The sequence below is a fragment of the Sus scrofa genome, chromosome 9 (assembly GCF_054392235.1).
Source record: "Sus scrofa isolate SSC_HxYL_T2T_F1_AM1 chromosome 9, Sscrofa_HxYL_maternal_Yorkshire_Landrace_v2.0, whole genome shotgun sequence".
NCBI lineage: Eukaryota > Metazoa > Chordata > Mammalia > Artiodactyla > Suidae > Sus > Sus scrofa.
In genome coordinates this window covers 110,023,155-110,047,370 of record NC_139391.1, presented here as the reverse complement: position 1 = coordinate 110,047,370, position 24,216 = coordinate 110,023,155, and the positions used below count along the sequence as shown (strand labels likewise).

At 39.1% G+C, this 24,216-nt stretch overlaps 2 protein-coding genes and 2 long non-coding RNA genes across 15 annotated transcripts in view; 3 read left to right on the top strand and 1 right to left on the bottom strand.

Moving 5' to 3' along the window:
• SRPK2 (SRSF protein kinase 2) overlaps nt 1–24,216 on the top strand; it is a 265,786-nt gene that overhangs the window by 38,148 nt on the left and 203,422 nt on the right. The gene's annotated exons all lie outside the window — the stretch shown is intronic.
• LOC146400076 (uncharacterized) lies at nt 2,410–8,787 on the bottom strand. The gene is made up of 3 exons (XR_014816106.1): nt 6,568–8,787; nt 5,158–6,253; nt 2,410–2,866 (listed from the first exon to the last, which is right to left on the bottom strand). It is a non-coding gene; the product is annotated as an uncharacterized LOC146400076 (long non-coding RNA).
• On the top strand, nt 12,488–19,026 carry LOC146400075 (uncharacterized). The gene is made up of 2 exons (XR_014816096.1): nt 12,488–14,729; nt 15,921–19,026. It is a non-coding gene; the product is annotated as an uncharacterized LOC146400075 (long non-coding RNA).
• ORC5 (origin recognition complex subunit 5) overlaps nt 19,075–24,216 on the top strand; it is a 1,223,002-nt gene continuing 1,217,860 nt past the window's right edge. The window contains exon 1 of the mRNA XM_084977445.1: nt 19,075–19,128. The gene's annotated coding sequence lies outside the window, so the exon portion shown is untranslated. The remainder of the gene's footprint in view (nt 19,129–24,216) is intronic.

Below are 24,216 nucleotides of genomic sequence, written 5' to 3'. Positions count from 1 at the left end.
TTTGTGTTAAATTTTGGAAAATACAGAATGATATAGTGATATTCCCTGATTATTTTTTTTTTGTTTTTTTTGTTTTTTTTGGCTGCCCCTGTGGCATGTGGAAGTTCCTGGGCCAGGGCTCAAACCCTCACCACAGCATTGACCCAGGCCATTGCAGTGACAATACTGGATCCTTAACCTGCTGCACCGGAAGAGAACTCCATATATTACCTGATATTTTGATGAACAAAATTAAAATTAGCTTTATTTCAGGAGAGGAGTAAGTTTCACAAAAGACTTTTCTTTCCTTTTTTCAGGTATCTCTTGAAATCTTACTGGTCACAGTCTTACTGTCTTGTATTATGACTTTATTATTCTCCTTTTATTATCTAATAGTGCAAACCCTTTTGGAATAACATGAGATAAAAAAATAAATGATACACATGTTCTTTTAAGTTGGCATAGTTCAAAAATGAAGATACTGAAAAAGAAACCATGTTCCTGGTACTCTTTTGATTTTTGTATGATTTTATTCCATTTACATACTTTTTTGTTTTAGATTTTTGCCAGCTTTATTGAGTTAAAATGGACATAAAATAAACTGAACATACTTGGATAGGTTTTTGATGTATGGAAACACCTGTGAAACCATTAATACAGTCTTGATTATAAACATTTTTATTATCCCCCAGAGTTTCCCTCTCCCGATTTCTGATCCTTCCCTTCTGCCCCTGCTTGTTTCCCCAACCCTGGTTTATTAGACAACTCCTCATTTTCTGTCATTTGGATTACTTTGCATTTTCTGAATTTATATAGATGGAGCCATACAGCAGATCTCCTGTGGTGTCTGGCTTCTTTCACTTAGCATACTGTTTTTTTTTTTTTTTTTTTTTTTTTGTTGTTGCTATTTCTTGGGCCGCTCCCGTGGCATATGGAGGTTCCCAGGCTAGGGGTTGAGTCGGAGCTGTAGCCACCGGCCTACGCCTGAGCCACAGCAACGTGGGATCCGAGCCGCCTCTGCAACCTACACCACAGCTCACGGCAACGCCGGATCGTTAACCCACTGAGCAAGGGCAGGGACCGAACCCCCAACCTCATGGTTCCTAGTCGGATTCATTAACCACTGTGCCACGACGGGAACTCCAGCATACTGTTTTAAGATTTGTCTAACTTGTTGAATGAGTAGGATCCCATTGTTTATATTTGTTATTTTATTTTATTTTTTTGTCTTCTGTCTTTTTAGGGCCTCACCCATGGGTATATGGAGGGAGGTTCCCAGGCTAGGGGTCTAATCGGAGCTGTAGCTGCCGACCTTCGCCAGAGCCACAGCAATGCCAGATCCGAGCCGCGTCTGTGATCTATACCACAGCTTAGGGCAATGCCGGATCCTTAACTGCTGAGCAAGGCCAGGGATTGAACCCACAACCTCATGGTTCCTAGTCAGATTTGTTTCCACTGTGCCACGATGGGAACTCCTATATTTGTTATTTGTTGATGGACATTTAAGTTTTTGGCTTTTATAAAGAAGCTATGTCATGCTACAGGTATGGCCAAAAAGAAAAAAAGGTGAACTGTAGGCTTTTAAATGGCCATATGCTTTCATTTTTCTTGGGTAAATGTGTGATGACTAGATCATGTAATAGGTGTGTAGCTTTTGCTTTTTAAGAAAGTGCCAAATATTTCCTCAAGTGACAGTGTCATTTTTTTCTTCCCACTGGCTTATTTAAGAGCACTGGTGCCTCCACATCCCTGCCAACAGTTGGCATGGCCAGTCTTTTTTAATATTTTGGCATTCTAATAGGTATTTGGTGATACCTCACAGCATTAATTTGCATTTTTTGGGGTGGCTGATGATGTTGAGCATCTTTTCATATTTTTATTTGTCATCCCTAAGTTTTCTTTGGTGAAGTATCTTGTTTAAATTTTCTAACAAGTAACGATTAAAAAGTCATTTGCTTAATGTTGAGCTTTGAGAGTTCTTTTATATTTTCTGGCTACAAGTCCTTTATCAGTTACTTGATTTACAAATATTTTCTCCCATTCTATGGTTCGATTTAATTTTCTGGCAGCTTTTTGTAGAATGTAAATTCTTAATTTTGATTAAGTCCAGTTTACCAAAAATTTCTTTTTATGTACATGCTTGTGGTATTGATTCTAGATAGTCTTGTCCCATTCCATTCTCACAAAGATAGTCTTCTTATGTTTTCTTCTAGATGTTTTATAGTTTTAGTTTGTACTTTTTCCATTTTGAGCTAGTTTTCGTCCATCAAACACATAAATTAACTTTGCTGATCAAAGCTTTTTTTTTTTTTTAACAGAGGGGTATATAGTTTTTCCAGCACTCTTTGTGGAAACTATTCTTTCTCTACTGAATTGCTTTAGCACCTTTGTGAAAAATTACTGGTTTAAAGTATGTGGTGTTGCTGCAGCTGCAGTGTAGGTCTCAGCTGCAGCTAGAATTCAATCCCTGGCCTGGGAACGTCCATATGCAGGGATTGTGGCCATTGAAAGAAAATTAATTTACCATATATGTGGACTCTGTTTCTGGACTCTGTTGATCTGTTTGTCTTGTCACACTGCCTTGATTTCTTTAAACTTGACTCTTCAAGTCAGGTGTTGTAAGTTCTCCAAATTTATTATTTTTCAGAGTTTTGTTGGTTATTCTAAGTCCTTTGTATTTCAGTATGAATTGTACAATCAGCTTATCACTTTCTCCTAAAACATGCTTATTTTGATTGGGATTGTGTTGTATATAGATAAATCTATAGATAAATCTTTTGTCAGATTTACCCCTAAATATTTAATATTTTTGATGCTGTTATTAGTCATATATATATATTTTTTTTGCATTTTAGGGCTATATCCACGGCATGTGGAAGTTCCCAGGCTGGGGTTGAATCGGAGCCGCAGCTGCTGGCCTACACCACAGCCACAGCAATGTGGAATCTCAGCCACGTCTGAGACCTATACCACAGCTCATGGCAATGCTGGATCCTTAACTCACTGAGCAAGGCCAGGGGTTGAACCTGCATCCTTGTGAATATTCGGTTCATAACCTCCTGAGCCACAATGGGGACTCCCAGTCATATATTTTTAAATTTCAAATTTTTATTTTATTATAATTAGTGCTTACATAAATCATAGTTATGATTATGAATTCTAGAATTCGACCTGGTTTAAAATGCAGCTTTGCCAACTTTGTCTGTGACATACATGAATTGGGCAAAAGTCAGTCTCTCTGAACTTGTTTTCATCAGCAAAATGGAGAATGATTTTGACAGGATTTCTCGACCTTGGCATTGTAGAGTCCAGTCACAGCTGCTCAGCCTGCAATGAAAATGTCTCCAGACATTGCTGGACATCCCTGAGTGTTGGGTGGGAATAAGAGGACAGGATATAAAAATCACCCCTGATTGAGAACCATTATTGTTCTAACTTTGTAAGATTACTGTGAGGGTTAATTTGATATGTATGAAAAGACTTTAGAGTACTTGTCCATGGCAGGCAGTAATTGGTAATACTGTATCACATTCTTCATGCTGTTTTGGCAACTTAAGTTACTAATTTATTTTTGGCTTCACTTGGCATGTGGAAGTTTGAGGGCCAGGAATTGAACCCTTACCACAGCACTGACCCCCCCTCATTCTTAACCCGCTGAGCCACAGGGAACTTGTGGTTATTTTTTTTTTATTCTAAATAAGCTCAGAATAAAAGGCTTTGGAAAAAAACTCATTTAATCATGTCTTAGAGTTCAGGGACTATAAAGAAATAATTCAATGTGGGTGCTTTATACTAGTTTCAGAAGGTGTTTATCTAATTATATCTCCTCATGGCAACCAGAAAGAAATTAAGGAACGGAGGATTATCAAGAAATTAAAATGCAGTCTACTATCTCTTGTCATATCTTCCTGGTGTGGTTTTTATTGTTTTGTGTCAAAATAGTGGATTTCTAGAGTATCAGTTATAAAAATGAAGTATGTTTCAAAAATGCAGTCCGCTTCACTTTGGCTGATGGGCATGTGTTGTTTCTTTACTTTTTGTCACTCATTTCATCACCATTTTAAAGAGTACCGTAATTTCATTTTGCTAAATTGTGCAGTATTGAGAGTGTTAGTAGAAGTACAGCTGGGCGATGGGGAGATTTTCCTCTATCGTCCCTTAGCCAAGAGGCAGGCACCTGACCTAATCTAAACCTGGAGTTTCCTCCCTAGAATTTGAGTTCTGCACGCAGTGACTATGATCCTGCCCTCCAGGAACAGGGACCAAAGGAGACAATTGAGATTATTTGAGGGTGCCTGCATCTTTTGCCTTCCCTTTGATCTGCTGAGCTCCCCTGTAACTTTTTTTTTTTTTTTTTCTTTTTTGGCCGCCCCAAGGAATGTGGAGTGCCTTTGCTTAGGATCGGATCCGAACCACAGTTGTGACCTAAGCCACAGCTGCGGTAATAACATCCTTTAACCATTGTGCTGGGCTGGGGATTGAACCTGTGCTGCAGATATACCACTGATCCTGTTATGCCACAGTGGGAACTCCTCCCCTGTAATTTTTCTCCCCCTGCCACCTTTAAAAAACATTTTAAAAAATTTTCTGGCCACACCCACAGCATTTGGAAGTTCCTGGGCCAGGGACTGAATCCAGGCCACAGCTGTGACATATTGGCAATGCCAGATCCTTTAACTTGCTGTGGCTGGCTGGGGATCAAACCTACACCTCTGCAGCTACCCAGGTTGCTGTAGTCAGATTCTTAATCTACTGTGTCACTATGGGAACGCCCCCCTTTTTTATGAATGGAGTTGGCTGTAACAAATTGCTGTTTACCTCATCTCCCAAACAGCTTAGATAAAATCTGCAAAAGGTCCAGAATTGTTTTCAAAAGCTGATGTGTAAGTATGTCCTTTTCATACGTGTATTTTTTTGTCTGATTTTAACATTTATATTTCTTCTGATCATTTCTTTGATTTCCTTACCAGTGGAGGGCTGTTTTCTGAGAATAAATCTGGTCTACAAAAAAATGTCATCTAAGGGAGTTCCTGTTGTGACTCAGCGGAAATGAATCTGACTAGTAACCATGAGGATACAGGTTCGATCTCTGGCCTTGCTCAGTAGGTTAAGGATCCAGCCTTGCCTTGAGTGGTGGTGTAGATCTCAGATGTGGCTCGGATCCAGCGTGGCTGTGGCTGTGGTGTAGGCCAGCGGGCTGCAGCTCTGATTCAACCCCTAGCCTGGGAACCTCCATATGCCCCATATGCTACAGCATATAAAGAGCAGTTTTATTATCTTTCACTGTAAATGGTACATATATCCCCAGCTGGCCTGGCCTATTCTCTAACATTCTTCCACAATCTAATGTGCAGCTACTAATCTCCTATAAGCTCTGACAAAAACAACCATGAAGGTGTTTTTCCTGTTTTTCCAGTGACATTCCTATGATTAAAGGATATGTAATTTTTATCGATTTTTTAATAGCACAGGGGGTTTCTACTAAGAGCACCTGCTGATCTTCTTTGAATTTGTGGAGTTGTGATCAACTAATAAAATAAAGCGCATCTTCCACCCCCTTTAACAAGGTCCAACAAGTGATATTTTCACAATTTATGTTAGAGTCTCAATGCTAATTTCCCAATCACAAATCAAATCAACACATCAAACACTTTTGAAATGTTTGTACTCCTTTTTCTTTAACTTGTGTAACAGCAGTTCTCGAACATTTTGGTCTCAGGACCCTTTTATGCACTTAAAAATTATACAGAACTCTCAAAGAGCTTTTGTTTATATGGGTTATGTCTATCAATATTTACTGTATTAGAAATTTAACTTTAGTTAGACTTTATAGGTAAGTTTATTATTATTTAAAAATGATATGGTCACATAAGTAACATTTTTTAATGAAAAACTTTTCCAAAATAGACATTTTACTGAGAAAAGTGGCATTGTTTTACATGTTTTTTGTTTGTTTTGAGCTGCATCTGTGGAAGTTCCTATGGCAAGGATTGAACCTACGCCACAGCTGTAACCAGAGCCACATCACTGACAGTGCTAGATCCTTAACCAGCTGAGCCACAGGGAACTCCTATTTAACTTTTTTGCATGTCTCTTTAAATGTCTGACTTAACAGAAGACAGATTCTCATTTTTACCTCTTTGTATAGTCTATTGTAATGTACTATTTGAATTGATGTATATATGAAGACAAATCTGGTCTTGGACAGATATATAGTTAGAAAGGAGAAGAGTGTTTTAATAGCCTTTTCACATAATCATGGATATTTTTATTACTACACCAAAACTTGGCAAATGTTAGTAGAAAGGTTGGTAGAAGAAAGGTAGTTTTAGGAATATGAACACATATTGATGAACTTTAATGTAACTCTGTACCTATTATCTATTTTTATTTTTGCTTTTCAGGCCCCTACCCATGGCATCTGGGAGTTCCCAGAGTAGGGGTCAAACTGGGGCTACAGCTGCCACCCTACACCACAGCCACAGCAACATGGGATCTGAGCTGAGACCTACACCACAGCTCATGGCAACGCCAGATTTCTGACCCACTGAGCAAGGCCAGGGATTGAACCTGCATCCTCATGGATACTAGTTGGATTGTTTCTGCTGCACCACGATGGGAACACCTATTTTTATTTTTATTTTATTTTTTTAATGGCCGCACCCATGGCATATGGAAGTTCCCAGGCCAGGGATTGCATCAGAGTCCAGCTGCAGCCTACCCTGCAGCTCTGGAAACGCCAGATCATTTAACCACTTCACCTGGCTGGGGATCAGACAGGTGCCTCTGCCATGTCCCGAGCCACTACATTTGGATTCCTAACCCACTGTGCCACAGTGGGAACTTCCTTTGTAACTTTAAAAATCTGTTGATTTTCTTGCACTTAGGTGATTTTTCCTCCCGTACATAATTTCATGACATCATTTGGAAAATATTAGCTTACTGAGTTATGCAGATCTTCCAAATGTCGACACATACAATATCCAAAAATAACACCTAACATCTTATCAGAAAGTATTTAAGTATTGAGACCTGTCATACTTAGGGTGGCAGGTATAAGTTTCATATTTCTAACTCTTTTGTAAGCTTGAATTTTATCATCAGCAACAAATACTTTCATCTATTTTTCTTTGACAGGCTCACCTCACTCATTTTTTTTTTTTTTTTTTTTTTAGGGCTGCACCCACGGCATATGGAGGTTCCCAGGCTAGGGGTCTAATCGGAGGTACAGCTGCCAAGCCTACGCCACAGCCGCAGCAATGTCAGATCCGAACCGCGTCTGTGACCTACACCACAGCTCACAGCAACGCTGGATCTTTAACCCACTGAACAAGGCCAGGGATCGAACCCAAAACCTCATGGTTCCTAGTTGAATTTGTTTCCACTGCACCATGACAGGAATTCCTTGTCACTCATTTTTAAGGAAGTGTCTGCCATATACCCAAGTCTGAGTAAGCACAGTTTGTATATCTGTTCTTTCATAACTCAGACAGTTGCCTGAATGTTTTTTGTTGAGAGAGCCATCATATTTGTAGGCAGCAGTATTTCTTTATGTGCATTTTGTTGTTACACAAAATTAAAAAAATATATATTTATTTATGGCTGTACCTGTGTCATGTTAAAAGTATATACGTTTAAGAGTGGAGATGAGTAAAAATAATTTTTACCTCTTCATTAAGGACATTCTTAAGTGAAAAGGCTCCTGTTCCTTTTTTTTTTTTTTTTAATAGCAGTGACTGCTAGTATAGTAGGGATCATTGCTTTGATTCCTGCTAAGGCACTAGCACTTTTACTCAGTATTATTTTTGCACTATGGGAAGAAACAAACAGTATTTTTGTATTATTTTGGGGGGCCACAGGAGTCTCTGGAAATCATCTGAAGAGGATAAGCTTTGCTTCTTCCTGATTTATGTATGTTTTCTTTGGGCTGTGCTTTGATAATGGCTGTTGAACAGTATCACTCAGCATTCAAGACTCAGCTTTTCCCTCTGAATTCTAGAAATATCAGGTCGATGTTATTTCTTTCTTCTGCATTGTGTTACAGTATTTAGCAGTGTGACTGTGTGAACTCCTTGAAGGTATGAACTGTCTCTTTATCTCAATGTATTCTTCTATACCTGGTTCACAGCACCTGACCAATAAATGCTTGTGGAATGAATGAGGTGACTGAAACAAACATTTAAAAAACCAAACCTAGCCTAGAATCCTTTTTTTTTTTTGGCCACAGCTGTGATATGTGGAACTTCCTGGGCCAGGGATCAAACCTGACCCATGCTGCTGTAGTGACAGTGTCGGATCTTTAACCTGCTGATCCACACGGGAATTCCCCTGGCTGGAATCTTATTAAAAGAAGAAATACCCTGTATACCTCTATTCAGAATTCCTGGGGGAAATGGTTTTGGGCACAGAACATTAAATGTTATTTACAGTGATAACCCAGAGTTATACTTAAAGGATAAAATTATTCTTATTGGTCTTTGGTTGAGAACAGCACTTCCATGCCTAATAAGTGTGAGAATGGATCAAAGGAGCAAGTTTGAATGCCTGTCTTTGTTGAAAACTCTTTGTAAAATACGAATAGAAAGGACTTCCCTTGTGGTGCAATGGGTTAAGGATTTGGCCTTGTCACTGTAGTGGATTAGGTTGCTGCTGCGGTGTGAGTTTGATCCCTGGCTGGGGAATTTCCATGTGCTGAGGGTGTGCCCTCACTCTTCAATTCCCCACCAAAAGAAGAAATTAAAAAAAAAAAAAAAAAAAAAAAAAAGAATAGAAAGCCCCTTCCTTAAAATTACTTAAAAAAAAAAAAAATCAGACTTAACATGATAGGCTTGATCATGGTAAAGGTTACCATTCCATTAAAATCAGGGACAAGATTGGTGTGACTTCTTCCTCATTATTGCTTGGTATTAATTCTATAAATGTTAATGCAGTCTGATAGGACAGCTAAACATATGCAAATTAGAAAGAAGCAGTGTTGTTTTCAGATTATATTGTCTACTTGAAAAATCTGAGACTGTATTTTGAAAATTATAATAATCAAGAAGAGTTACAGAAAGTTAGCTGTTCTTAGAAAAAATCAGTAATTTAAAAATAATTTCAGCAATAATTTATTAGATATATAATATAAAACTATTTACAAAAGGATCCCAAAATTATGATTTCTCTTTTGTAATTGAGGACATTTAAAGCAGATAGATAATTTGGACAAGTTACTTAATTAGAACATGAATGTTTAAGATCAGGGCTTTTTTTTTTGGCCACACCTTGGCATATGGAGTTCCTGGGTCAGGAATCAGATCCTAGCCACAGTTATGACTTGAGCTGCAGCTGTAGCAATGCTGGATGTTTACTTAACCCACTAAACTGGGCTGGGGATTGAACTTGGGTCCCAGCACTCCCAAGATGCTGCTGGTCCCATTGTGCCACCAGTGGGAACTCCTAAGGTCGGTGCTATTGGCTTGAGACTCTTAGGTAAGACAAATTATTTAAGAAATCTTTTACTGATTTTCCTCAAATGTATTTAAAGTTTCAAGTCAGCTTTTTTAAAAAAAATGTTTTATGGCTGCACCTATGGCATATGGAAGTTCCCAGGCCAGGGATTGAATCTGAGCTACAGCTTGAGACCTGTGCCTCAGCTGTGGTAATCCCATATCCTTTAATCCACTCTGCCAGGCCAGGGATCAAACTTGTACCTCCACAGTGACCCAAGCCACTACAGTCAGATTCTTAACTCTGTGTGCCACAGTGGGAACTCCTGAAAAAATATTTTTTTACATTTCTTTTTTAAAGTTATGAGAAATTCCAAACTTACAAGTTGAGCTAATAGCATATTAAATCCAAAGCACTTGTGGCCTAAATTCAGAAATTACTAGTTTTGCTGTTTGTTCTGTTTTTTTCTTTTTGTGATTATGTTTTAAAGCAGATGTCTGATACATTATTTCATACCTATGTACTTGCATATGCATGACCATTTCAGCTTGGCATGCCGTAAGAAGGTGGTGTAGACTGAGTAGCATGAACAACATAAGTTTTTTTTTCTCATAGTTCTGAAGGCTCAATATCTGAGATCAGAGTGCCAGCCTAGTTAGGTTCAGGTGAGGGCCATCCTCCTGTTTGCAGATGGCCTTCTTACAGAGTCCTCACTAGCAGAGAGAGTACATTTTGTGATAAATCTTCTTATGAGGGCACTAATCCCATCATAAGAGCCCTACCCTCATGACCTCATCTAAATTTAACTAATTACCATAGGCCCCATCTCCAGATACTGTCACACTGTGGGTTAGGGGTTCATTGAATGAATTTTGGGCTGAGGCAGGGGCCACAGATTAGTTCATAGCAGTGACTAAAAGATTTGTACATTTTCTTGTGCGTAATCACAATGTCTTATCCTATCTAACAGAATAAAATTCTTTGTTGGCATCTAAAACCCAGTCTGTGTTCACATTTCCACAGTTACTTAAAGTCTTTTTACAGTTGATTTGTTAGAATTGGGATCCAAAAATAAGTCCATGTGTTACATTCTTGTTATACTTTTTAAATAAGGGTAACCAAAAGGGTGGTTTCAAAAAGCAGTGCAGTGGGACAGCTGAATTTTTTTCCATCAACAATTGTAAAAAAAAAAAAAAGGAGGAAAGAGAGGAGGGACTGCTATAGAGTAAAAGTTACTTAAAATGCAACATCAAAAAATGTAATATGTGGGCCCTTTTTTTTTTGAATCTGTATTCTAACAACTCAGTTGTGATAAAGGTGGCAGTATCCCGAGTTCTCTACCTAGAAAATAGGGGTGTATAAACATTTGAATTGTAAAATAAAAAATAACATTCTGAAAATAGTTAATTAAGGATTTTTATATTGTTCACAAATTACGATCCTAGTTTAGTTTTAAAATTCTTAATACACTAAGGAAAATTTTATGTGAGGATATTGTTAAAAAGTCAAGATACTGTTAACTCATGATATAGCTTTAAAAACTTCTTCAAAGGTGAATTTATCACAATAGTTTAATAAAATTTTCCAAGGAGCACTGCTGAGATGTTTTTGACTTTAGTGAGTATTTGAGGTGAAATGACATTATTGAAATATGATTTTAACCAGTAGGTGGCAACAAATCAATATGTGAGTTTATTTTTAAGAAAAATCACTGGAGAAACAGTATAGGTAATTAACAAGGTACATTGGATTTTTTTTCAACAAATAAACATTTTGGGCTTATGTCCTTAATACATGTTTTTAACTTGAAAAATTGATAATAAATTTTATTTTTGTGTGATATGCATAGTTCATTTTAAAGCCATGATTGATTTTTGATAGTTAAATAGTTTATAGTGTTTAAAAACTGAGCAATATAGCAGTTATTTGGTTTACTAGTTGGTAATAACAAATAGTGATGATTTGGAGAATTTTTTTTTTTTCTCTGTTTATTAGAAGTTTAGGAGTTTTGGAGTCCCTGTCGTGGTGCAGCGGAAACGAATCTGACTAGGAACCATGAGGTTGCAGGTTCGATCCCTGACCTTGCTCAGTGGGTTAAGGATCCGGTGTGAGCTGTGGTGTGGGTTGCAGACGTGGCTCAGATCTGGTGTTGCTGTGGCCCTGGTGTAGGCCGGCAGCAACAGCTCCAATTGGACCCCTGGCCTGGGAACCTCCATATGCTGTGGGTGCGGCCCTAAAAAGGACAAAAATAAAAGACAAAAAAAAAAAGTTTAGGAGTTTCCTGTTGGCCTAGTGGGTTAAAGATTTGGCACTGTCACTGTTGTGGCTCAGGTTCGATCTCTGGCCTGGGAACTTCTTGGATACTACTATTTCTTTTGTCTTTTTAGGGCCACACCCATGGCATGTGGAAGTTCCCAGGCTAGGGGTGGAATGGGAGCTGTAGCTGCTGGCCTACACCACAGCCATAGCAACGCCAGATCTGAGCCCACATCTGCGACCTACACTGCAGCTCACAGCAATGCTGGATCCTTAACCCAGTGAGTGAAGCCACAGATTGAACACACATTCTCAGGGATGTTAGTTGGGTTCGTTACTGCTGGGCCATGACAGGGACTCCCCTGGCCTGGGAACTTCTGCATGCCATGGGCATGGCCGAAAAAACAACCAAAACCAAAAAATAAAAAACTAGCACCGTGTGATAGAAAAATTTGGGAAAAATCATTGTTTATCAATAAGGGCTTGTATTTCTGTGATTATTGTAGTGCTATGCTCTAGATCCATTGGTATTTTTATCAGCTGTACCTACAGCAAAATTGGAAAGTTTGATAAATGATGTAAAAGTGTGACACTTTGTGAAGTTTCCCAGTAACTCAGTGCAATATATTATTGGTGGATGTACATATATTCTCTGTGTCTTATAAAGCTTTATGAGAATGGACTGGTAGGCTTATACCATAACGTTAGTAAGTGCTGTTTGGAAGTAGGAGAGGAGATTGGGACACAAGGCTTGTTTTAAAGGGTTAATTTAGTTTTTTTTTTTTTTTTTTTTAATAATTAGCAGTTGTTAATTCTTCTTCTTCTTCTTTTTTTTTTTTTTTTTTTTCCGGTCTTTTTAGGGCCACACCCATGGCATATGGAAGTTTCCAGGCAAGGGGTCCAATCTGAGCTGTAGCCACCAGCCCACGCCAGGGCCACAGCAATGTAGGATCAGAGCCGTATCTCTAACTCATACCGCAGCTCATGGCAATGCCAGATCCTTAACCCACTGAGAGAGGCTAGGGATTGAACCCACGTCCTCATCGATGCTAGTTGGGTTGTTAACCGCTGAGCCACGATGGGAACTCCAGCAGTTGTTACTTATGAAAAGTGGGAATGAATCTTTATTACAATACTTTTTGTTCTTTCCTGTATCTTTTGCATGAAAATCGATGCAATTGAACATAAGTAGTCTTAAGCAGAGTAACTAGTGGTTATAAAATCTTGGAGTTCCCTCATGGCTCAGTGGGTTAAGGATCAAGTGTCATTGTTGCCGTGGCTGGGGTCACTGCTGTGGCACAGGTTTGATCCCTGGTGGGATAGTTTCTTCATTCTGTGGGTGTGGCCAAAAAACCTCCCCCAGGGAGTTCCTTTTGTGGCTCAGTGGGTTTGAATCTGATTAATGCTCATGAGGATGCAGGTTTGATCCCTGGCCTCGTTCAGTGCGTCAAGGATCTGGTGTTGCTGTGAGCTGTGGTGTAGGTTGCAGATGGGGCTTGGATCCCACGTTGCTTTGGCTGTGCCGTAGACCAGCACCTGCAGCTCCGATTTGACCTCTATCCTGGAAACTTTCATATGCCTCAGGTATGGGCCTAAAAAGAAAAAGAAGAAAAAAAAGCCTCCCCCCAAACCAAAACAAGCAAACAGAAAAACAAAACAAAATGTTAATGATTTGTGACTTCAAATTTAAAGAAATTTAAAGATATATTTTTTGCATTTTCCTGTATGTATAAACTAATTTTCATTATTTAATACTTGATAATAGTTAACATTTTGGGTATTTTGAAATCTTTGCTCATATTTCTGATGTAAATTTAAATTCATTACAATTTATATAAACATTTGTAGGATTTTTGGTGGTTTTTTATTTTTTATTTTATAAACATCACTTCTGTAAGACATCTTATGTACAGCTAGTTTTGAGAGGAGGAAGAGTTATTTTTAGGTAAATAGGAGTCTATGGAGTGATGGTATGAGCAATACTGTAGTTTTTATCATTTTTAGAGTGATTTTTTTTATTTTTAATTTTTTTGTCTTTGCCCATAGCATGGGGAAATTTCTGGGTTAGGGGTCGAACCTTTGCCACAGTAGTAACCAGAACCACAGCAGGTACAACACTAGATCCTTAACCTGCTGAGATAGCAGGGAACTACTGTCTTTAGAAAGAGGAAACTAGTATACAATTCTGTTGATTATATGTATATACTTCTTCCTCATCCGTGGCAACTTTTGGTTTCATGTTTGAATTTTGTTAGGTGGATAAACACAAGTGACTATTAAGAATGTACGTTTTCCCATATAATGGTGTATAGTGTAGGCACTTGTACACCTCTTGATACTTTAAAATACCGTCTTTCATCACTTGCCCTTGTTTCATGTGTCTCGTTCATGGTGGTCCTGGGTCTTGGCTGCCCATGGCCTTGGTGCTGCTCTTTTCCCTACTTTTCATTTGGTGTCTTGGTTCTTCCTTCAACCATTGGCTTCGATGTACCTTAGAGAATTCTTTTGTAGCCATCACCTCTACAGTGGCTTCTCTGTTGTGTTCTCTTCGAGCCGTCTTTTCCTCTGTAGCACCTACAGGAAATTTCCATTGCTTCCTATGCTTTTTGCTCATTTCCTTGCTAGACCTAAGTAAGCTCTGTGAGACCAGGGCTTCTCTGCTCTACCAAACCCTCTGAAAATTCATGGCCCACAGCAGTGTTTGGAATGTTGTATGCATAATAAATAAACTTTAAACAACAATGAATAAACTGTAAAAATTTAAGGTTTGCATGTCAGAACTCATTTAACTTTTGTCTGTTCATCTCTCCTGTCTCTTCATTCTGTAGTAATGAATTTTCCTCTCCAAAGCAAGATTGTGCTTTCACGATTAAGATTTTGTTGACATTTTTATGTTTCACCTTTAAGACATCCAAAACTGATTGTAAAATATGTGAAGCCTAATCTAGAGTAATTGTGTAACATTTCTTTGCTTTAAACTACATTTATTATACATTGAGTCATTTCTTATTGTTATTTGTGGTTACTAAGGATTTAAAATTTAAATCTATGGAGATAGTGTTTTAGTCTATGATTAATGTCTTTCCTGTTTAAACTAGAAAAATCTAGTTTTGAAAACCTGCTAGCATGAATATATAATAATTATCATTTAAATTATATATTTTGGAGTTCCCGTCGTGGCGCAGTGGTTAACGAATCCAGACTAGGAACCATGAGGTTGCGGGTTCGATCCCTGCCCTTGCTCAGTGGGTTAACGATCCGGCGTTGCCGTGAGCTGTGGTGTAGGTCGAAGACGTGGCTCGGATCCCGCGTTGCTGTGGCTCTGGCGTAGGCTGGTGGCTACAGCTCCGATTGAACCCCTAGCCTGGGACCCTCCATATCCTGCGGGAGCGGCCCAAGAAATAGTAAAAAAACAAAAACAAAAACAAAACAAAACAAAAAAATTGTTGGAAAAAAAAAAAAAAGGTGTATTGCAGACTTCACACCTAAATAATTCATCCTGTTACCTAAGAACAAGAACTTTTTCTAAAATACAACCACAATGTAATTGCCACTTTCAAGAAACTGAATATTCATAATATGATATTGTCATTTTATAATCCACATTTAAATTTTTGCAGTGATTATGTATGTATAAAACTTAAACCCCAAATCACACATTGATGTAGATATCATGTTTCTTAGTTCTCCTTAATTTGGGATAGTGTTTCTGAAATCTTTGTAATGAAGAGCCAGTTTTTCCTGTTATTTCCAATTTGCTGTGGACCAATAATTTTATAAAATATTTTTATCATATATATTATATATGCATATTTTACAAAATACAGAAAGTAAATCACTAGAAAATAAAATGGAAGAAATAAATACAAAATATGCCTTATTTTATGTATTTAAAATTATTTTTAGTATAATTGATTTACATTGTTCTGTCAGTTTCTGCTGCAGGACTTATTTATTCATTTATTTTTTATTTCACTGCTTTTAATGTATTATTCCTTTGTCTGTAAGACTTACTTTATTTTATTTAATTTTTTTTTTTTTTTTGTCTTTTTGCCTTTTCTAGGGCTGCTCCTGCAGCATATGGAGGTTCCCAGGCTAGGGGTCTAATTGGAGCTGTAGCCACTGGCCTACACCACAGCCACAGCAACTCGGGATCTGAGCCGCGTCTGCGACCTACACCCCAGCTCACGGCAACGCTGGATCCTTAACCTGCTGAGCAAGGGCAGAGATTGAACCTGCAACCTCATGGTTCCTAGTCGGATTCGTTAACCACTACGCCATGATGGGAACTCCTGTAAGACTTACTTTAAAAGTCAGATTCTGGGAGTTGCCGTGGTGGCTCAGTGGTTAATGAACCCAACTGGTATCCATGAGGACGTGGGTTTGATCCCTGGCCTCACTCAGTGGGTTGAGGATCCAGCGTTTCTGGCAACTGTGGTGTAGGTCACAGACAGGGCTTGGATCTCGAGTTCCCGTGGCTGTGGTGTAGGCTAGCAGCTACAGCTTTGGTTCTGCCGCTAGCCTGGAAACCTCCATATGCCAACGGTGCTGCCTTAACAAGACAAAAGAAAAAGTTAAATTCTACCATCAAGTTAAAGAAATTTTGAATTCTGTAAATTGTATACTTACCTTGTCATAGATCCGTGATAAACATTTTCCTACTGATCTGTGAAATAAGTAGCATTCATCCAGAACAGTTTCTTAGCCTCTTTTTTTAATTGGCCATGAGAGTTTAAAAGGCCCGGCCAGTTGTTTTATAGCTACATTAAATTAATTAAATTCTTTTTTTTTTTTGCTTTTTAGGGCCTCACCCACGGCATATGGAGGTTCCCAGGCTAGGGGTCGAATCAGAGCTACAGCTGCTGGGCTACGCCACAGCTCCCAACAACGCCGGATCCCCAACCCATTGAGGGAGGCCAGGATTCCAACCCGAATCCTCATGGATAGTAGTTGGATTCATTTCTGCTGAACCACAGCAGAAACTCCTATAGCTACATTTTAAAATTTGGATTTGTCTAATTGTTTTGTTGTGATTAAAATCAGATTAAATACTATTGGCAAGAATACAACATAGGAGATTTTGTATCCTGAGTGCATCACAAATGGGAGACATCATTACTGCTAGTGTTAATAATCACTTGGTTAAAATGATAGCTTCCAGGTGTTTTGATATCATAGTGTTTTCTTTTTCCTTTTGAAATTAATAAGATACTTTGAGACTGTATAAATAGTGTTTTCTTTTCCCTTTTGAAATTAATAAGATACTTTGAGACTGTATAAATTTATGATATGTAAAATCATACACAGTGATTTTAATATCCCTTGATGTTTCTTGCCTGGATCAGATTTTGCAGCTGTGGGTTGAAAATGGTAATTGTCTACTTCTCTTATCCTTTTAGATTGATTAGTTGTCATTCTTTTCAAAGAAGACATGCTTTTGAAAAGAAAAGCCTTCTCTGCTCTAACAGAGTTCTTAAGCCACAGAGTAGAGACAAGTCCCATCTCATTTTCCTACAGGATGCATGTCTGATGTAGGGAAGATAGAACTGGATGTTTGTATTGGTCACTTCCCAATTTCCTTTCTCTGTCTTTCCCATCTATTGCTGCCCTTTTGTTTCCCAGTGTTCTTAGTTTTCCCTAAGCTCCTGGTTCAAGAACCTTATCTAACTTTGCCTTGGTCTTTAAATATCCTTAAAATATCAACTCTTTTTTTTCTCTCTGTTAAAACATTTATCCAGTCCACATTAATGTATGAAGTTTCATTTATTTTCTTTAGCTTTTCAAATCTATTTGTATTATAAGCAGAGATTTCTTGTAAGGTGAGTGAATGAACTAGACATGGTGAAATATGTAAAGATTCAGGCAGTCTAGGAGAAAAAAAACTTGGTGGGGGTGTTTGAAACTGGGGAGCAGCATATCCTGCAATCATTACTATGCAGGCTTCTATCTAAGGCTTGACCCCAACTTGGTCCTTTGTTGTTATTGTTAATACTCTTTTTTTGTGTGTGTGTGCCATACCCGCAGCATATGGAAGTTCCCAGGCTACGGGTCAAATTGGAGCTGCTGGCCTATGCCACAGCAACAAGGGATCAGGCTGTATCTGTAACATACATTACAGCGCACCGCAACACCAGATTCTCAACCTACTCAGCAAGGCTAAGGATCGAACCTGCATCCTCATGGACATTAGTTGGATTCGTTTCTGCTGAGCCACAATGGACACTCCAGTTAAAACGTTTGACTCCTGGACTGTAGATTAATTTAAAACTCCCCACCCTGCACCCTCAATCTCCTGATGATTCCAATCTATTTTGTATGATGTTGGGGTATATAACTGAAATGAGCCAAGGAGTGGATAGAGTCATTTATTTGGCTCCTTTGGAAAAAGCTGATAATTTGTGTTTCTGGTATATTCTAGAAGAAACTTTTGTACATTCAAGAGTTCTTTAAATCAGCTCATCCAAATTTAGTGCTTTCTATCTTTGAGCAAGTGTTGGGCACCTAGTGTAAATGGGCATTGCTGTAGGCATCAGGGGTGCAGTAATGAAGGAATAAATGTGGACCTCACACTCCAGCATCTTGTAATCTAGTTGGGGAATCAGGTGTGTAACAGATAAGTATGTATTTCAAAATGAATGCACAGTGATGGGAGAAGAGTCAGATGCTATGGGAAAAGTGTAACTGGACTTGGCAGGGAAAAGAAACATTTCTTGAAGGTCAGGATATTGAGAAGAGGTGAAAAGTCAGGAGACTGTGGCAAGTTTATGTTTGACAGACTTTTTCTGTAAAGGATCAGATAGTATTTTTGGCCTTTTTGACCACATTTCTGCTACAACTGCTTAACCCTGTGATTGTAGTGCAGAAAACAGTCATGGACAGTAAAGAAACCAAGAAGTGTGATGGTGTTTCAGTCAGACTTTATGGGCACTGAACTTTGAATTATGTATAATTTTTGGGTGTCATGAAATACTATTCTTTAGATTTTTTTTTTCCTGCAACCACTGAAAAATGTAAGAACCAGGAGTTCCTATTGTGGCTCAGTGGTAGCAAACCCGACTAGTGTCTGTGAGGATGTAGGTTTGATCCCTGGCCTCGATTAGTGGGTGAAGGATCTGGCTGGTGTTGCTGTGAGCTGAGGTGTAGATTGCAGACGTGGCTTGGATCCCACGTTACTGTAGCTGTGGTGTAGGCCAGCAGCTATAGGTCCTATTAGATCCTAGCCTGGGAGCTTGTATATGCCACAGGTGCAGCCCTAAAAAAAAAAACAACAACAAAAAAAAAACCAAAAAACAAAAGTAAGAACACTTTTAGCTCATATGTAACAAAAACAGGTGGTGAGCTATAGTTTTCTGATTCCTAAAATATGGTGCTAAAAATCCAATTATTAACTCTTTTAAAAAAAGAACTCTTGGACTTCCCGTGTGGCTCACAACATAACTACTTGGCATTGCTTCTACAGTGGCTGTGGCTCAACCCCTAGCCTGGGAAACTCCATATGCCGCAGGTGTGGCCACTTGTTAAAAAAAAAAAAAAAAAAAAAAAGAACTCTTGCGTATTAGACCTGTAGTCAGTGCCTGGATTATGCTTTCAGTAAGACATACATTTGTAGATAGTGTTGAAAATTATAGTATTTCTGCACCTCTAGCTATTCTTTTAAAACATTCCAGTAATTCTGGACATTGAAAAGAAAGGATGTTGGAGATTATCAGAGTGAACATACAGAGGGGCTTGCCTAGTGCTCAGAAAGCCCAAATTCCAGTCATGATCTTGCCAGTTACTGGCTGTGTGTAATGTTGGGCAGATTGTTGCACTTTTCTGAGCCTTGTCTTTGAAAATGAGAAAATAAACTTAGTGCAAATACTGCTCAGAATTATTGCAAATAAGAGTATAAAGTATCATGTAGTGCCAGCTGTTTCTGGCATCTTCAGATATATCATGTAGATATAAGATGGCATTAGTTTGTGTCACCAAGATGTGTCCTTGAAGAATTCAGACATCATGCAGATTGTATCTGTGCTAGGTACTGTTCCAGGTATGGGGATGCAACAGTCAGTAGAAACTTTTCTGTCCTTATGGGCTATAAATTAACAGACATTATGATGTATCAATTATAAATGCTATGAAGAAAATAAAGATAAGGTGATAGGCATGGCATATGGAGATGATGGATGAGGCGAGGATGGGAGAAAGCCTCTAGAAATGATGCTTGAGTAAATAAAGACATTATGGATTTGGGGAGATGGGGGAGCTTTCAAAGAAATAGAACATACAGTGTAAAGACCCCGAGGTAAGAAAGAGCTTAGTATATTTGAAAACCAGAGTCAATGTCAGCAAGCGTAGATTAGATCACCTGATGTATGGAGGTAGTGGACAGATTTATAGAATCTGTGGACCATGGAGAAAAATGTGGATTTAATTTCGAGGATTAAAAAGCTTTTGGAGGAGTTCCCGTCGTGGCGCAGTGGTTAACGAATCCGACTAGAAACCATGAGGTTGCGGGTTTGGTCCCTGCCTTTGCTCAGTGGGTTAATGATCTGGCGTTGCCGTGAGCTGTGGTGTAGGTCACAGACGTGGCTCGGATCCCGCGTTGCTGTGGCTCTGGCGTAGGCCGGTGGCTACAGCTCCAATTCGACCCCTAGCCTGGGAACCTCCATATGCCACGGGAGTGGCCCAAGAAATGGGAAAAAGACCAAAAAAAAAAAAAAAAAAAAAAGCTTTTGGAGGATTTTAAGCAAAGGAGTGAAATAGCCCAGATCTGTTTAAAAGTTATCCTTTTCCCTTTCTACTTTTTCCTGAACAGTTTTGTCTTGGAGCCATTAGGTGGAGTATAACAAGGTAGGCAGTCAAAGTGCAAGGAGATGTGAGGAGCTCTTGTGGCCCTGAGCAGCATATCTGGCCCTAAGTAAGATGAGGAGAGTGCCTGGGACAGAGTGTCTATGTTGGGAGGGCATGGCAGCTGTCCCAAGAGTCATAGACCAAGCAGTTAAAGATAGGATCTTTCTGACCTGGTGGCCTGGTGTGGGATGCAGTAGCTCAGTCAGGGTGAGGAGATTGTGTTAAGGGTTAAGCAGACTGAATGGGAAGTCATCCCATTGCCCCCACCATATACAGGGGTAACCTGGGATGGTGTATGAGGATTAAGTCATAATAATCTTATCAATCTTGATGGTTTTATTGTAGTTATCTGGACCATCCTTGTTTTTAGTTTTTTTTTTTTTTGTTTTTTTTTTTGTTTTTTTTGGTCTTTTGTCTTTTGTTGTTGTTGTTGTTGTTGCTATTTCTTGGGCCGCTCCCGCGGCATATGGAGGTTCCCAGGCCAGGGGTTGAATTGGAGCTGTAGCCACCGGCCTACGCCAGAGCCACAGCAACGCGGGATCCGAGCCGCGTCTGCAACCTACACCACAGCTCACGGCAACGCCGGATCGTTAACCCACTGAGCAAGGGCAGGGACCGAACCCGCAACCTCATGGTTCCTAGTCTGGATTCGTTAACCACTGCGCCACGACGGGAACTCTTGTTTTTAGGTTTTAAAGAGGATGATGGAGCATTATGTTGGCAACTAACCCTCAGGTGGTTTGGGGACAACATTTCTTTGTACTGTACTTTAGTGCAGTTTTGTTGTTTCAAACCTGAAAGGAAAAAAACAAACCAAACCCGACGATGTCAGTCTGGCTTGCTTCTCTATGGGGAGTGGATTGTAGAGTGGCAGGAGACTCAGGGAGGAGGCTGCTGTAGTCTGGCCTGGGTGGGTTGTGATGGTGGATTGGGCATGTGGTGTTAGTGGAGGAGCAGAGAAGGGTCAGATTGCAGGCTTATTTTGAGGTACAACTGACTGGATTTGTTCATGAGGTTTAAGAGTCAAAGATAGCTTCTTAATAAATTGGGAGAACGGGATTAACACATACTACTATATATAGAATAGAATATATATATAGAATACAAGGTCCTACTGTGTAACGCAAAGTGGTTACTCAACGTTCTATAATAACCTATATGATAAGAAAAATGGATATGTGCAAATGTATAAATGATTCACTTTATTATACCCATAGCTTCTTAGTTTTTTAAAAAAAATTTTATTATGGTTGGTTTACAGTGTTCTTTCAATTTCTGTGGTACACCAAAGTGACCCATACATATATATACATTACACATATTATGTATATAATGTATCTATCTGTGTAATATATATGCACACATTCTTTTTTCACTTTATCCTCCATCATGTTCCATCACAAGTGATCAGAATAGTTCCTTGGGCTATACAGCAGAATATCATTGCTTATCCATTCCAAATGTGGTAGTTTGCATCTACTAACCCCAAACTCCCAGTGCTCCCACTTCCTCCCTCACCTTCTTGGCAACCACAAGTCTGTTCTCCATGTCCATGCGTTTGTTTCTTTTCTCTAGATAGGTCGTATACTAGATTCCAGATATAAGTGATGTCATACGGTTATTTGTCATTCTCTTTCTGACTTACTTCACTTAGTATGAGTCCATCCATGTTGCTGTAAATGGCATTATTTTGTTCTTTTTAATGGCCAAGTAATATTCCATTGTGTATATGTACTTAACTACATTTTCTTAACCCACTCATCTGTTGTTGGACATTTAGGTTGTTTCCATGTCTTGGCTATTGTGAATAGTGCTGCAGTGAACATGGGATGCCTGTATCTTTTTCAATGAATGGTCTTTTTTTGGATATATGCTTTGGAGTGGGATTGCAGGATCATATGGTAGTTCTATATTTAGTTTTCTGAGGTACGTCCATGCTGTTTTCCTTAGTGGTTGTATCAATTTCCATTTCTCAACAGTGTACAAGGATTCCCTTTTCTCCACACCCTCTCCAGCATTTGTTGTTTGTAGACTTACTGATGATGGCCATTCTGACCCATGTGAGGTGGTACCTCAATGTAAGCTGCTTAGTTTTTTAAGGCTTCAGAAATTAGGGAGCAGTGATGCCAGTAAATAATGCCATGAATTCATTTTTTAAAAAGATAGGTTTTGCCAGAAGAACAGGTTTCTAGTCTTAGCTCATCCATTGAGATGGTGGGTGTACTTAAGTTTTGCCTCGACGTTTCTGGTTCTGGTTGCTTCATGTGGACAGCATGGTATAGAATGTTTACAGTGTGGGCAGTAGGCTGCTTTAGCCATGCCAGACCTTGATTTCAACAAGGCCTATGATAGTCTTTTGTGATACTTTGTTAAAAAGCTGGATGTGGCTTGTATGATAGCATAACAGGTAGGTAGTTTAACTCTTGTTCTCCAGAAGTATTAATACAGCTTCCAAAGAGCTTATTAGTGGTGAAGTGAAATACTTTGAAACTATTTTGTTAACTATTTTTATCATAGACTTAGATGAAGACAAAGATTACTTGATTAAAATTAGTATATGTTGGGATCTTGAGAACTGCCATTTGAGAGGATACAGTTGAGATCATAAACTTGCTCGAATGAGATGTGAGCTGTGGTATAGGTCGCAGACACGGCTTGGATCCTGCGTTGCTGTGGCTCTGGTATAGGCCAGCAGCTACAGCTCCGCTTAGACCTCTAACCTGGAAATCTTCATATGCTGTGGGTGCGGTCCTGAAAAAGCAAAACAAACAAACAAACAAACAAAAACTTGCTTGAATGAAACGACCTCTAAGTGATTGCTACTGATGAATTCCTTCAGTTAGCTTCCCAGTATACCTACTTCATTGTACATGGTAGACTTTACAATAGGGATAATTGATTACTGATGGATGCATCTGGTAAATGCCAGTAGCATTCCTACCCTACCCTTGCTTATTCAAATTATACATGAATTAGTTTTCACTTATCAATCATTTGGTCAGAGTGTTTTTAAGGAAAGACAGTTTGAATCCTCCTAAAAATTTGTTTCTGTTGTGTGTACTTGAGTTGTCTTTTCTTATCTTTTTTTTGTTTTATGACTTTTATTTTTTCTAGTCTAGTTGATTTCGTCATTTCTTATCTTTTTTTTTTTTTTTTTTTTGTCTTTTTGCCATTTCTTGGTCCCGCGGCATATGGAGTTTCCCAGGCTAGGGGTCTAATCGGAGCTGTAGCTGCCAGCCTATGCCAGAGCCACAGCAGTGCGAGATCCAAGCCGTGTCTGCAACCTATACCACAGCTCACGGCAATGCCGGATCGTTAACCCACTGAGCAAGGGCAGGGATCGAACCTGCAACCTCATGGTTCCTAGTCGGATTCGTTAACCACTGCGCCCCGACGGGAACTCCGTCATTTCTTATCTTGAAAGAAGCTTTCTTACGTGAAGTTTTCAGCCAGTTAGCTTGGCTCCACTATAGAAAGGTATGAGTGATGTGTCCTCAAATCACTACTTTAGTATTAAAGGTTTAGGTATGTTTATTTATTAAATTTTTTTTTTTTTTTGCTTTTCAGGGCAACCCCTCAGCATATGGAGGTTCCCAGGCTAGGGGTCTAATCAGAGTTGCAGCTACTGGCCTATGTAAGAGTCACAGCAACGCCAGATCCCAGCTACATCTTTGACCTGCATCACAGCTCACAGCAATGCCGGATCCTTAACCCACT